We start from the raw sequence: 14,418 nt of genomic DNA, 5'->3' as shown, positions 1-14,418 counted from the left end.
AATAAGCATGCCTTGATTTAGTTGATGTAACATTTATGTTTGGAAATGTTTTTTACAACAAATTATTTTCTGAATTTAAGCAAATATCACTGCATATCTGAACAAGGCAAACATTTGACTTTGTAATCTGTTAGCACTTAAGGCCATACTCTAAGAGTTATATCCATCTGGAGTTCAGGCAGGTATCTAAATCGGGTCTGCCTGTAAGTGCATGAGCTGTCCTGCTGGCCTGGGACTATACACGCACTTAAAACCAGGTGTTAAATATCTAGCTGAACAGAGGCCTCAGATAGGGAACCGGAAAGCTACTTTCTCTCCTTTCCCAGCTAGAGGGATATTTCAGGGTCTTTCGACTCTGTTTACTACAGAAGATGAGGTGGAATGCGAGTATGTTTTCAGTGCAGTTCGTTTTCTTTACACATATGGTATACCACGTACGCACTGTTCCTTCATCAAAACAATATGCAGGCAATCCCCTCATTCAAAAATTTAAGCCAAAAACCCATTGTCCAGCCTCCAGGGAGCAGCTCCGACCCAAGGACTGACTCTAATCCAAGCGATTAAGGCAGAGAACAAACTCTCCTGCTGCTTGTAAAAGCTCTTCCAAAAAGAAGCTGCATTCATTGTAAAGCTAACAACAATGCAAGATAGCTTCAGAGTCTGACGAGCAGTCACACGCGAAGGAAAAATAATTGTCCGAGTGTCTGTGCTAGCACCTCCGGGGGACTCCCACCCGAGCGGGACCGCGTGGCCCGCCTCTCCAGGCAAACCGCAGCTCGCGATGCAAAGTCACCGTAACACAACTCCGCAGCCTGGCGGTTTCTAAACAGATCCTTAAGCTCCGATAGGCACGTTCTCCCCACCTAAAAGTGCTTCTGCCACAGCTCTTCCACTGCCACTTGGAACCTGCCAAGCTGCACAGTCGCTCACAAATGACAAGATTCGGGGGAGTATCAGTCCTAATAGACAATTACAACGTCTTAACTGAGCATCCACCACGTCTTTACTCTGAGACAGGACAACACCATCACAAAACTGACCGTCACCTGATCTCTGTCAGTCCCCTGATTTACACCCAGCTGCTAGATGTGGTCACACATGCGCTGAAAAGCCGAGATGTCRCACAAAGTATAGGTATGAGTCGTGCCTCGGCTACGCCGGGACAAGTACGAGGAAAGTCAAGCCTAGGAGCTATTCTCCATTTGTAAGCTAGCTAAGTAGTACAACAGAATGGATTATCCCTAACACTGTTCCCATTTCAGTTGAAACAGAAATTYGAAAAATAGAGGTAGAAGCTTTTTCCCATTAATCTACATTTTTACAGCATGTCAGGACCACTGCACGCAGAGGATCAAAGACAAGGGTGCCAAAATAGCACAAACAGCAATGTTTTTGAGGAGCTGTGCTTCAACCAAAACCTAAGACAATTCCACAAAGGTAAGAGTTCCTCCCCACACCCCGGGACAGATAGCTAATACTGAACTCTTGGATCTTTATGTAGGTGCTCTTTTAGCAAACTATTTACGTTCAGCAGTAATTTCAGCCAACTGAACTGACTCACTTAAGTTCTTGCCATGTTGAAGAACGAGTGTCCAGCTTTGCGAAGTCTGCCGCATTCCCTCTGCCCTAGATTTGCCGAGTTTCCCCTACTGACAGGTGCAATACATAACAGGCACCACAGCCTGTGCCAATTCAAATCACGTTTCTCTTCAACATCCCTGTTTGTGGAGAAGGGTGACAAAACTCAAATAGCTGAGGAAGAAAGTGAAAGCAAAGGCAACGGGTCAAACACTGGGAAACTGCAGTTWTAATACCATTGAATTTGCAGCATTATCCTGCATTTCAGGCCATGACATAGGTCCCATTAGGATCCTCCCAGTCTTTTGATTCCAAAGGATTTAAAATTAAACCACAAAAAATGGCTCTCATTGTGTATTTGCTTCTGCTCACAGGTAGGACTGCTTTCCTTGCTTCCCAAACTGYCGTGTGTTTTAGGCTTTTATTTATTTATGAAAGATCTGAAAAGAAACAACAAAAGTTGAAGCAAGACATGTTTATGCCAGGTTGCACAGATGCTCATCAGCTTTTCTAAAATCAAGTTTTACAAGCTGGTAGTTTTTAATGCCAAGGCTTTTCTTGAGCAGTCTGAGAGCAATGATCTATTTAAAGCTACGGTTAAGGCATCAAGTCTAACGGGGCCTAATTTTTTAAGGTTCGGCCTGGCAAAACAGCGGGCTCATCTGCTTTCTTTGAGCTCTGCTCTTTTATTTGAAGTCTTCTCCAGTGACAGTACACAGACACATAAAAAGGAGCAACAGAAACTGCTAACGTCTAGATCGGCTCCCGAATTGRTGGCCCTGCTGTAGGTGGGAGGCTGCGGAGCCAGGCCAAGCAGGCCAACCTGCAGCAGCTGGGCTTCCCGGAGCGGCGGGCACCTGCCTGCCGCCGCAGATGGCCTGGGGAACGGCCCCGAAAACCCTCAGGACGCAAGCAGAGAGGCCTGAACGTGGGACGTGCTCTTGTGTGAGTCAGGTCAACCTATCCTGGGCTACTGATTTCAGGAAGCTTGATGTTTCGCGTCACCCAACCTTCACGCCTGAGAGCACTCCTGCTCCCCAGAAATGCCTTTCTTTTTAGCAGACTCCACCTGGGAGGTACTAGGAACACTCCTCATCTTCTCCCCCTTCTCCTGAGAGGAAACTTTTCTTTAGGTCAAATTTCTCCACAGTGTAATTTTACCAAAGCCAGTTACACTAGAAAAGAATTTAGCCTTTGGTTAAAATCACACATATTTCTACAGTGTGGGACATTTTTGTTTCTAAGCTTTCTCTTTTTTTTTTCTCCCCTATCTTCTGTTTCCCTGTTTTGTGGGTTAACACTATTTGTCTGAGACTTTGCAGACTGTTCCCTCCATTTTCTTTAACTGAGTTATTCTCCTGTTWATCACACGTGGTACTTTATTTCACTTTTGCTAACAAAAAAAATCTAAGAAACCTTTTAAAAATTCTAAAAAATAAATCAGTGCTCTGACACTGCAGTCATTAATGTTTGTGCAGCGCTTTGAAGATGAGGTGCCCTACAAAAGTATAATTAGTCACATTTTCTATTAAGGTCTTGCTGTTAATGTTATTGTTCAGAAAGCTATTCAGTAGCGTTTCAGCGTATTTCAGCCAGTGCACGGCATCGATATCGGCCCAGGCCAGCACAGACAGCGACGTGTTGGATGAGCACGCCAGCTCCTGGTTCCACGGGCTGGTTCTCTCTCACCTTCATCACACTTCTGCCCCCACCAAATTCACTTTCTTGGAGAACTGAACCGGTGGCAGCTCAGATTCAGAGCATGCACTATTTAGGAATGTCTTAGAGTCACCTCTCCCTTTTACTGCACTTTCTTTCGTGCTTCCTTTTATTTTTTTAAATCTATAATTTATTAAAGATGTCACTTGATAGGTCTTAACTATGCCTGGCTGGAACTTCTTCTAAAGTGCTTCTCAGTAGGCTCTGTATAACTCCCCTTTGATTACCATGTGATYAGTTTGTTCAGATGATGGCCTTTCTTCTCCAAGATACTCATTGTGTCTTCTGCCTCCTATGCAGTTCTTAAGAATGTAAATGAGCCGTTTTATTTCTTCTTACAAGTAAAGATTGACAAACCCAGCCCCACCCTTCTGCTTTCACTTTTAGTGTGCTTAATAAAAGTAATGTGAGGGTGTTTGGGTTTTTCTTCTTTCTTTTTTTTTCCTGGGGGTCATGGCTAATGGAGAATTTTATGTTGTTTCGTGACATTGTTTGTTGTGCCTCCCACAAGACTGAACGCCTCTGAAGACTGAAAGACAGTGGCGTAAATGTCAGGGAAATGCCTCTGCTGTGTCAGATCTAATTAGACATTTGTRCTTGTGGGACAAGCACCTTTACCATAAAATGCAAAGCTCAGCCTCGCTTCCCACATGCTCACCAAGATTCACTAGGACAAGGGATCCTAAACAGAGCTATCCGGGGTGGCTTCTCTTAGATACCGCGCCAAATGAGATGCAATTTGCTCCAGCATCTTAGCGCAGCCCTCCCAAAATACCTCCTGCCCCCAGAGACCTCCAGCACACAAAATACAGACATCTTGCTTTCTGGTGCTTTACCTCATCCACGTCCAGAAATACAGAATATCCCACTCCACGACTTTAAGCTCAAGTCACCAACAGATGCRAAGCGCAGAGAGGCAGCTAGTCGGGGGACACTTGCCCTCAGGGCCCCGATGCTGGGGTGGGAAGGGAGGCCGGGGAAAGGCGCGYGGCAGCAGGGTGCCAGGGCAAGGCGCTGCCCCAACAGAAGCTCCCGCTGCAGTGAGTTTGAGACTTGCCGTCCCAGCTTTTTCCCTCCTCTCCACCTTTCCCTGAGCACAGCGGCTCTCCTCCCCATTCTGGGCTTTAGGCAGACACTGATTTTCCAGGCTCACCCTAGGTCTTCTGAGTCCCCASCGCCAGATAAACTCCAGAGCATCCAACACCAGGGGATATCCCAACATAACTGCAGAGAGCAACCTGCAGCCTCCGCTTAAGACCTCCCCGGGCTCGAACGCCCAGAAGAGGTGAGTGCTGTCGCCCCAACACAGCGGCTGGCTCTAGTGCAGGAGCAGATTCGGGGCACGCAAAACTGCCTGTTACACAGACAAGCAGCTCCTTGCGAGAGAGCTCCCACACACGGTCCGAGGGGCCGCAGCAGAGCGCAGCGCCCTGCAGCGTGGCCCTTACCGAGCATCTTCCCCTGCGCTGCGAGCGCTCTCTCCTCTACAACTCAAACATCAAACACTCTGAAGGCAAAAAGAGCAAGAAGCACGCATACGTGTGTTCACCTGCACGTATGCAGAAGAGACTGGGTTTTGAGTAGGAGAAAAAAATACATGAATTCTAAGAGAAAAGTCTCATCCTGTCTAAGTTTTAACTTCCCCTCCTTTGTCCACCCAAATCTGAGAGAGCAGCTCCCTCTGTGGGTTTTCCTTCTCTGCTGTTTGTTTGTGTGCTGAGGGTGTATCTAGGGAAGCGGAGAGAGCACCTTGCCTGTGCGAGGGATCACGCTTACGTACTTCCACTGCCCTGGCGAGGCAGAGAGGAAGCCGAACAATACCACCGCCACCGTCAAAAAGTCCAAAGGGTTTACGCTCCCCTGCCTCTAGGCAAAGGATAAAATCCAAGAAACCTCTGTGCTTTCCGAATCCTTACCTGTACGAGTAGTTGATTTGGCAATACACGAGCGCCGGCACGAACGTGACACAGAACCGCCCATGCGACTAAGCCTCCATGTTCTTGACAAGCAGGGCTTGCAAGAGCTTTTCAGAATTAAACCGTAGCTGGACAAATGGAAATAAATGGTAAAACGGCAGCAGAATCACTGCGCCTACTACCACACGTATATGTGCATACAGGAGTATGCATCTTGCCTGGAAGAGATTATAGTTTACTGAAAGAACTTATCACCCCGATGATTATATGGAGAAAGTTAGTTAGCAATAATGCAGTGCCTTTCTACTGTGCCATGAAGAGTAGATGAATAAATGTCAAACATACATATGAAATAAATCTCAGCACCATAAAAACCCTGGATCAATAAAATCATTTTATGACCTCTAGGTCAAATTAAAATTGTCATCAAACCTCACAGTTTAAGTAATGTCTGTTACTTAGAAGAAAGACTCTGGAGACATAACTGTCAGGACACAGAATAGGGGAYCGAAAGGATTCTCCACTTTCAGAGTTAGCAACCAGCCTGTGATCCAGGTGCCATCCTAAAGAGGAAATGCAGATCTGGAGCTCCAGTCTTGTAGTCAGTGAAGACGGTGTACATATGAAAGATYCCTTGTTATGTTGCATAAGAGATGCGGTCTTAATCCTGGCATCTTGGCTATATTCCAGTATAATTACATGCCACCCACATAAAATGTCCTCTCCTGTTTTGACTGAATGTACTGTTCTTTGCTTCCTGACCAAAAGAATGATTCTTGCACTATCTACCTGACATCCAAATCCACTTCCTTTGCCCTACTGCTGTAGGGAAGTCTGCATTCAAATACGGACTTTGCAATCAGCCTCAATCGCTCCAACAGCTTCAGAGCTCCYGTCAGCCCCGAGCCTTGCAGCTGAGCTCATCTCCACACCCTGTAGCGCAACGTTATTACATGCTATTAGACAAACACTGCTTGCAGCTGCATTTCTGTGGTGGGTTCTAGGGGTTGCTATGTAAGGTACTTTGAGATCCCTAGACGTGAATGCTGGCATCTAAATGCAAGTCTGCTTGCACATTCTTCTCTTGAAAGAAACAAAGCCCATGATGCTTCTCAACTCTGGCAGCAGACTAGCTCAGAGATCTGTGGTAAAGAAAAGCAGAAAAGTCCTGTGCAGGGCCAAAACCTGAAGTGCTTCATGACTTCAGAAAACAYGGGCTGGGAATATAAAGGTCAAGGGCCAGAATCACTTCTGTGCTTTGAAATCTTTATGCAAAATTCAAGATGGGTCTCATTCCTACTCTAAACATGCTGAATTCCCAGGTTCCAGACACCTGAATCCCACAAAGGGCTGAATGTTTCTAGGCTGGGACACCTTTCCTTCTCCACTTTTAGTTGAGAGTAAGGACTCTTGCATGTTGTTCTAAACTACATGCCACAAAGTACGTGCGTGTGAAGGAAGGGGTTGCATTCCCGGCTGAACGCGGGAGGACGTAGGTCCACGGCTCCCCGATGACTGAGGCGAGAATACACCCCGGGGCAGGCTGCAGTGCGTATGAGCAATACCGAGATAAGGGGGTACTTTTGTGGGAGGGTGCCTCATACCGAGGAGGGCTGTCAAAAACAGACACGAGTATTAAAATGGCTACCTTAATCCCCTAGACATTTTCTAAAATCARCTGCGTGGGTGGGGGGGAAGAAATGGGTTTTCGCAGTCTCCTAGACTAGGGCAGGGTGGAAAGGGGGTATGCTCTGGCGTGGCAGAAGCAGGAGGGCAGCTCCTGGGTTGAGCCCCTGCTTCTGAAACAGAGGGCTCTTAATCTTGCTCACCGCCAGCGTGTGTGACCAGTTCCAGATGAGCTCCCAGTTTTACAGAACTAAATGTCTTCAAAAATATCTTTAATGAACTGAAAATGTTAATTTGAAAGTCTGCTCTGTGGAAAGAGTGAGCCTCGCAGAGGGAAGGAAATGACACACAGTTTGTTGACTGGCAGGAGGCTAGTTTCAATCTTGCTTTAGAAAGATGCAGAGAAAGAGAGACGAGGCTTCAGACTGGSTCAGAAATCCAGAATCAGACCCGATCTTCAAGGATCATAAAATGTGACCCAGCCTTCCCCCAAATGTCTTGTTTCTGGGCCACGATACACCCAATAAAATTCACCTCCTCCCCAATAAAATTCAAGCCCTTGTGCCAATTTGAGCACTTTCAGCTTAGTAAAGCCCGCGCTGGGASAAGCAGCCCATAGGAGCTGCTCAGCGGTGGCTGTCCTCATCGCCGCAGCGCGCTGGTGGAGATCAGGGTGCTCCTTCACAGCAACGGCGGCAGCCACGCAGCTACTGTCCATCAGCCTAACATACACTCGGCGTGCCGACCAGTCGTCTGAGAGATGCAATTACAGGAATTGCTCTCCATACCCTAACTTTTTMTTTCTTTTTGCAGTTCTGACCTGCAAACAGGAGCTTTCCATCCCCCAGACCACTAGGAGGGGGGGGAAAAAAAGTGATTTTTTTTCTAACTGAGGGACAATCTAAGCCAAGTTCTACAAGTACACTTGGCAAGGCGCCAGGAAATGTGTAAATTTTCGTGAGCTTAGGCTATTTTGCCAGAAGTCTGCAATGTGTCTGGACACGAATGGTTCCCCTTTGTCAGCCCAGGCCTGACCAACCAGGAAGTTGGAGAGAGAAAAAGAGAGAGACAGATACTTTTTTTTCCTGGTAACACAATGACTCTCCTGTAATACCTCTTATTTCTGTACCAACAGCTGTAACGGTGCCACGCTTTGGGGTGAGAGGGGAGGGGTATTAGAGCCTTTTAATTCTTCAAAAAAACAATTTTTTGTTCCCATGTTTGCTGATAACCTCACAACCACTCTCTCAGCTTCACAATGGTTATTAACTTGGCTTGCTTTTATAAATACCAGTGCTAACCCCTTGTATTCCCCTAGGACTGAGTTAGAAAGAAGAGAGGCATTTATGTGACGTTTTCTTCTTCAGAAAGAAAGAAAGGGAGAAAGGGAGTTTCATGTAATGTGTTGTTAATTGATTTGCCCTGACTTCTAAGCAAAGTACTGGAAAGGCATATTTTTGCAAAGTATCAAACTTCTTCCCATCAAGCAAGTCCTTTTTTCCTTCTGGCTTTGGGCTGAAGGGAGATTGTACTTAAATAAATTTTAAGCACTTCCCAGAACTGCAATAACATAATCTTCAGTAACTCTTAGCTGTTTAACAAAATCCTAGTTTTCCTTTCTGAAGTTACCTGTAACCCGAAGCAAAGGTCAGAACACCTTTCAGCTGTTCACGATCCTCTTAACTGCGTGGCAGAGCGGGGCAAAAAGCAGAGGTATTGCTTGTAAGCAATTGGAAAATACGACTTCACTCCCGCACTTCTAGCTCCCGCAAGGATTATCAGGAAATACGGAGTAGAGCTCCGTGAGGTATCGGGCCGGAGAGCCAGCTGGGCTTGCCGGGCAGAAGCTCCAGGAGGGGAAGGCAGGAGGGCAGGAAAGCGCTCACCTTGCAGCAAGAGAGCGCAGATGTGCACACCTACTGCCAAGCTGAAGGAGAGACGGGGGAAAGAAACTGCCGTCTGCGGAGGGCAAAGCCCCACGTCAGCCGCCACCGGCCAGGCCGGAGGGACAGCTCAGCCCTGGGGAGAGGGCTGGCGTCCTGCGCTCGGCACGGCCCGCTCCCCCAGCTTCTTACAGCCATCGGCGCCTTTCAGCACAAATAACGTTCAAGTCCATTTCACAACCAGAGGACACACCTGCAGATGCGGTCAAGTGTGGACAGGGGGAAGTTTGGTAGTAAAAACATTGCTGTTTCTCRTTCTGCAGTCTTTACAAGGTCAAAAATCACTGGCCTGGTGAAAACCAGCTACCAAGATCCATGAAACCTGAGCAGAAAGGCTGAGATGCCTTGATCAATACACATATCCCATTTCTGGCCTAGGGAACAGGAGGTGAAAGCTGGGGATGTGTCACTAGTGCTACAAAGAAGAGCAAAGCTCTCATTCCTGGTGGGATGAGGTTTCAAAGCTCAGTCTTGCTCTGAGAACACATTTCCAAATCTTCTAGTAAGAAAAATCTCTCAAAGAATATTCAAAAATATCCTAGATATTTAATTCAAACAATTTTAGGCTCAAAAAGTATCTACATTTATTGAGATACCTGCTTGGCTTCCCCACCAGCTGATGGAGGGCCTGGTATAGAGAAAAAAAAAAAAAAAAAAGGAAAAGAAAAGCAGACCTAGGAAAGAGCTCATCGTGTAGCTCATGTTTAACTTCAACTATATTGCTATCTTCACTCCAAGAATTTATTTTACACACACACACACACACACAGAATTTCCAAATATGCAAGTGAGCCAAGAAGCATGTTCCAGGATCAGACCAAAGCAGGCAAAGAAATTAAGATGTCTTAGTGAACAGATTAAAAGAACATAATGATACTGGTAAAGACTATTTTGAAATCTTAAAAAAGAATGTGGCCCTCAAGAGAGAAGGAATGCCTATAAGAGATTTCATCAGTACTGTTAGCATCACAGAGTAAGCCAAATATTCTCAGGGATGCTCTTGAGCAAGTTCTCCAATGAAAACAGCAAAAATTGCTTATTTTTCAGCATCAGGTGTGCTTGTCATCTTTCCACCAGCTCTCCTTTAATGAATATATTCAGTCCAGTCGAAGAATTGTAAATCCCTATATCCATTAAAATCATCCAGCCTGTTACATCTCAGTTTAGCAATCAGACCACAGAGACACTTCTCAACACTGGAGTTTTTTCAACTCCTCCAAATCTCCTTTGCCAGGAAGCTGTGTTTATTTCACTTACCCAAATATTGTTTCATTTACTAAAGCTGGAAAGAAATGAGATTACCCTCAAATCATCCTGGCTAAGAGTGTGCAAGGCAACAGATGCAGAAAACATGGGAACAGCAACTTCCCAGCTACAGCATGCAGCAATGGGCTATAACAAGGCCATTTCATGGCACCGATCTATTTATTTCCTCTCARTGCAGGATATTGCCAGGCATTATCATGAAATGACAGAAGCTTCTCTTCAACAGCTGACTAAAGTGACTCAGGTATACACGAAGGCTAGGTTTTAAGTAAGAATTAACGGATTTGTGCACATGCTTCTSAGTAGGAGACTTGGGAGATTTGCTGATGTACCTGAACGTGCAGTTTGTAAAGTGTTGTTAGTTCTAGAGAGGCCAGATCAGAGAATTAAAAGAAGCTTGCAAAAAATACAATTTCTGAAGCAGTAGCTCTTAMTGTGAACTACTTTACCAGGCACTGGCCTGTCCCACCCAAACCACCCATCTTAAGAGAAAAAAACTCAGAAATGGCTGGACACAACCATCTGTCCTGCCAATGGCTAGACAATAATAAAATCAGTAGTCTGTCCTCACAGATCTAACTCCAGAAACAACCATGAAGCACCAAAATGCATTTTTTCACTAACACATCTGGCCTTATGCTGCAGCAGGAAGCATCCTGGTCTTACCTACTGCTCTAGTAAAGAGAGGCAACCTCCAAGACAACTGATACCAAGCATTTAAGGACTTCTAAGTCAAAATCAGCAGTTCATACTTCATCCAGGAACAAATCAGCCAAGCTATGTTGCATGAGGAAATATATATATGTAGACAAGATTTCCCATCAGAATCACTCACGTTTTYCCATCAGAATTCTTTGGTTTATTTCTTCGGTTTTTATACTGAACAGGGTTTGGGGGTTTTTTGTTTGTTTGTTTTCCTTAGTTTTTCCTTTTCAAAGCACCAAGCTTTTATTTGTTCTTCCTGAAAAGCTTTAGTTTTCATGGACAAAGAAACAAGTACCTAAAAAGGGATAAACCTTCCACCAAAAACTGAAGCAAATCAATTGGAAAAGGCTTCCACTGGGTCTTACACGACCTGCCATTCAGGTGTCTCAGCCTTCTCATTTTTCTCCGCAGAACAGAGTTTTCTAACGAGTGCTCTGGCCTCCCTGTAGATCTCAGGATGGCCTGCCACGAGCAGCTCCTGCTATGTACATGGTGGCTCAGTAAGAGCAGAATAATTATGGCCTATCGCAGGAGACGCAAATCCCTCTTACAGAGAGGAAAAAGGAGGTAAGGATGGTATTGGAAGTCAAAAAGTTTTCAGGCTTACCATTTGATTTTTTTAAAACCAAAAAGTTGACAATTTCCATGTGAAATTTTAATGAAACCACTTCTTTCCTCATTCTTGTAGGCATTTTCTCCACAGAAAGGAAAAAAATTTAGGCCAACTCGGGCAATACACTCCCTGCCCGTAGCCTACCCTCACCACCACTGCCAAGCAAGCTCAGATAATCCCACATAGGGCACGCTGCAGCCATCTGCGAGGTGCGAGTAGTGACAACAGGGTCAACCCAAGAAAGGAAGGAATATAACCTAGTTGTCAAGTGTAGCACACAAGTGGTCTGGAGAGCTTCTTGCTACCTGGGAATCCAGCAGCAGCAGCTGGGAAAGCTTTTAAAACTCTCCTGGTTACAAAAACTTATGAGCAACTGTTTGACATTCCTCGTTCAGGGGAGGCATCGGTGCCACTTTTTTCTCGTTGCTTCCTTAGCCTGGTTTGAATCAAAGCTACCATTCATCCTTGACCCGCTCCTGCATTAGACCTGGGCACACTGATCCACCATATATTCATAGGAAAGGACATAAAAATAAAGCAGATGCTATTAGCATTCAGAGCACACATCCACTCGCTAACCCCCCTTTCACGGCCTTGTATATGCCTTGAGTCAGAGGGCTAACAAGACAGAGCGCTATGAATAAACTCTGTATGAATAAAGTATGAATTCTCCGTGCGAATAAAGTCTTGGAGTAGGTGTTCAAAAACCCCGCACCGCCCTTAAGGCTCCCAATGCAGTGGGCAATGAAGGCAGAACAGGTGTGGCCCAGCTGTACATCAACCACGGCTCCTGGCCGGTCACGCCAAAGGCAACGGACATGCTGGAAGGAGCTGGCACAGACACCCCGTCCGTCCGTCCGTCCGTCCGTCCGTCTGTCCCTAGGCAGGGCTCCCGTGCGAGGTCCGCTCTCCGCATGGGAGCCCTGCGGAGGGGCTTCCCAAGCCGCGAGGCAGCACGGCCGTTAGGGCTACCCGGCCGCAGCAGGAGGGAGCAAGGACGGAGGGACGGCGCTGGGTCGGCCGGGGGGACGGCTGCCCGGATGCCGTCGTTCCCGGGCAATGCCGGGAGCCGGCGCCGAGGCTGGAAGGAGGCAGCTGAGCACAGACGGGCAAGCAGCTGGCCCCAGGTTCCCACACTGGGCAAGCGTTGGAAACACCTACCTAGCTGAAAACCCCAAAAGGGAAGCGGTGAGGCCATCTGAAGCACCTAGTCCCAGTCCTCTGCTTGGTCCAGCCCATAATTCAGAGTAAGGGCATATTGCATACTCTGTAGCACCTACTTTTTTTGGGGGTCAAAAATATAGCACTTAGATGGAAGGTACTTTTATTGTGCCACTTTTCACTTATCTCCAGGTTCACCAACAGATACAAGGGGCGTACAGTCACACGAGACTCACAGGCACAAGGTAAATCATAGGAAGGTCACGAGAACAGAAGGATGAAACTGAGCTTTCCCTGTACTCTAAAACCCTCTCTGAAGACAAATACCAGCCGAGGACCGAGGGACAAACACRGCGTCGTTCTCCAGTGGAAACGCAGCGTGTCCTCCTCCAAGTCTGCTCGGATAGAGGACATCAGAAACTGAGTCCTTCTTGCAAAAGCTGGCTAGTCAGCTTAATAAATGGATCCTTGCTCACGTGACTCTAGCAGTACTTCTTTATTAATACTCACAGAATACAATAATCAGATATTCTCATGGGAAAAAAATGCAAGAGGCTGATGGTTAACTGGCCTCCCATCTCCATCTCACCTACTAAAACCTYAATAATAAGCCTGACCTACATAAAATATTCAAATTCTGTACATCTCAATAATTCTGTGTGTGACATACCTGAATTCCTTTGTGGTTCTCCACAACCCATTATACTCTATATCCTATTTGTAAACTCCCTCCACTTCAGTACTATAGCGAAGGAAACTSTCTCTTTTTCTCGTTGTACTGTATTATTTACAATTACTGAAAATAAATATAAAATGCTCCATGTCTTTGGCTCTGTTCGTGCTCTCCTTGACTCTGACCCCCTCCCAAGGCCAGAAATCTTGGGGCCATCCTTGACACTCAAGCTTTCTTTCTCCTCTCCCGTCTCCCCTCGTTCATAAATCTGCCTGTCGCCACCTCCCGAACGCTGACAAACCCATCCTTACCTTGACCCTGCCTCTCCTGAAATCTCTATCCAGACCATAATTACTTCCCATCTTGAGTATTGCAAATGCCTTTTTTCCATTTTTTTTTTAACGGTCTTGCTAAAGCACAAAACTCTTTAAGCRATCCGGGTTCCTGCGGCCGCACTGCTCTTTCTGCCCCACTTCTCCCCCCAGTCTCCATCCACCAAGGGAAGGAGAGAGGGATGCGCTGCACGAGCTGAAAGCACGCAAAACGCACAGGGYAAAACAGGCGTCGCGCGCATTAGASGGGGTTGCGCAGGAAAACCGCGGAAGCAACGCGAGCGGCGACTTCGGGGAGGGCCTTCGGCACCAAGGGCGCGGAGGGAAGGGGCGGCAGCGCGCCCCTGGGAGCCGCGCGCGCGGGGACCGCCGTCGGCAGGGCTGCTCTGCCCTGCCCTGCCCTGCCGGGGCAGACTCTGCTCCCCGCCTTCTGTAGCRTGCAAAAACGGTTCACTGCTTGCATAGGGATCGATCTCACCACTGCTTTAGGGAAAAYGCAGGATCTCCCTATCTTGGGGAACGGCCAGTCCGGGAAGGTTTAAATTTAGAGGACTTAAAGTAACTGCATTTCTCTGTCTTTTCTGGCATTTTTAGATGCCGGTTAACRTAAAGCGCTGGCTGTCTGGGCAGCCTGGGGAAATCAATTACATTAACCCTTAGGAAACGCTTACACTCGTGCAAACCGCTGGGTGTTTTGCACGCTACACTGCGTTTTTCCCCCTCCTCGGCGCGCGCAAGAAAGTTGGGATGACGAGGTGCCACCGGGCACGCGGTCCAGCAAGAGGGGAGGGGAGGGGAGGCGCTCCGCTCCTGGAAGCGGGAGCGTGCGGAGCGCGCGCAGCCCTCCTTTCCCAGGCCGCCAGGGTTTTTTTTTTTTTTTTTTTTT

The sequence above is a fragment of the Rhea americana genome, unplaced genomic scaffold, assembly GCF_003343005.1.
Source record: "Rhea americana isolate MKP2758 unplaced genomic scaffold, rheAme1 scaffold_212, whole genome shotgun sequence".
Classification (NCBI taxonomy): domain Eukaryota; kingdom Metazoa; phylum Chordata; class Aves; order Rheiformes; family Rheidae; genus Rhea; species Rhea americana.
The sequence above is the reverse complement of the archived record's forward strand: the minus strand, read 5'-3'. Positions refer to the sequence as shown.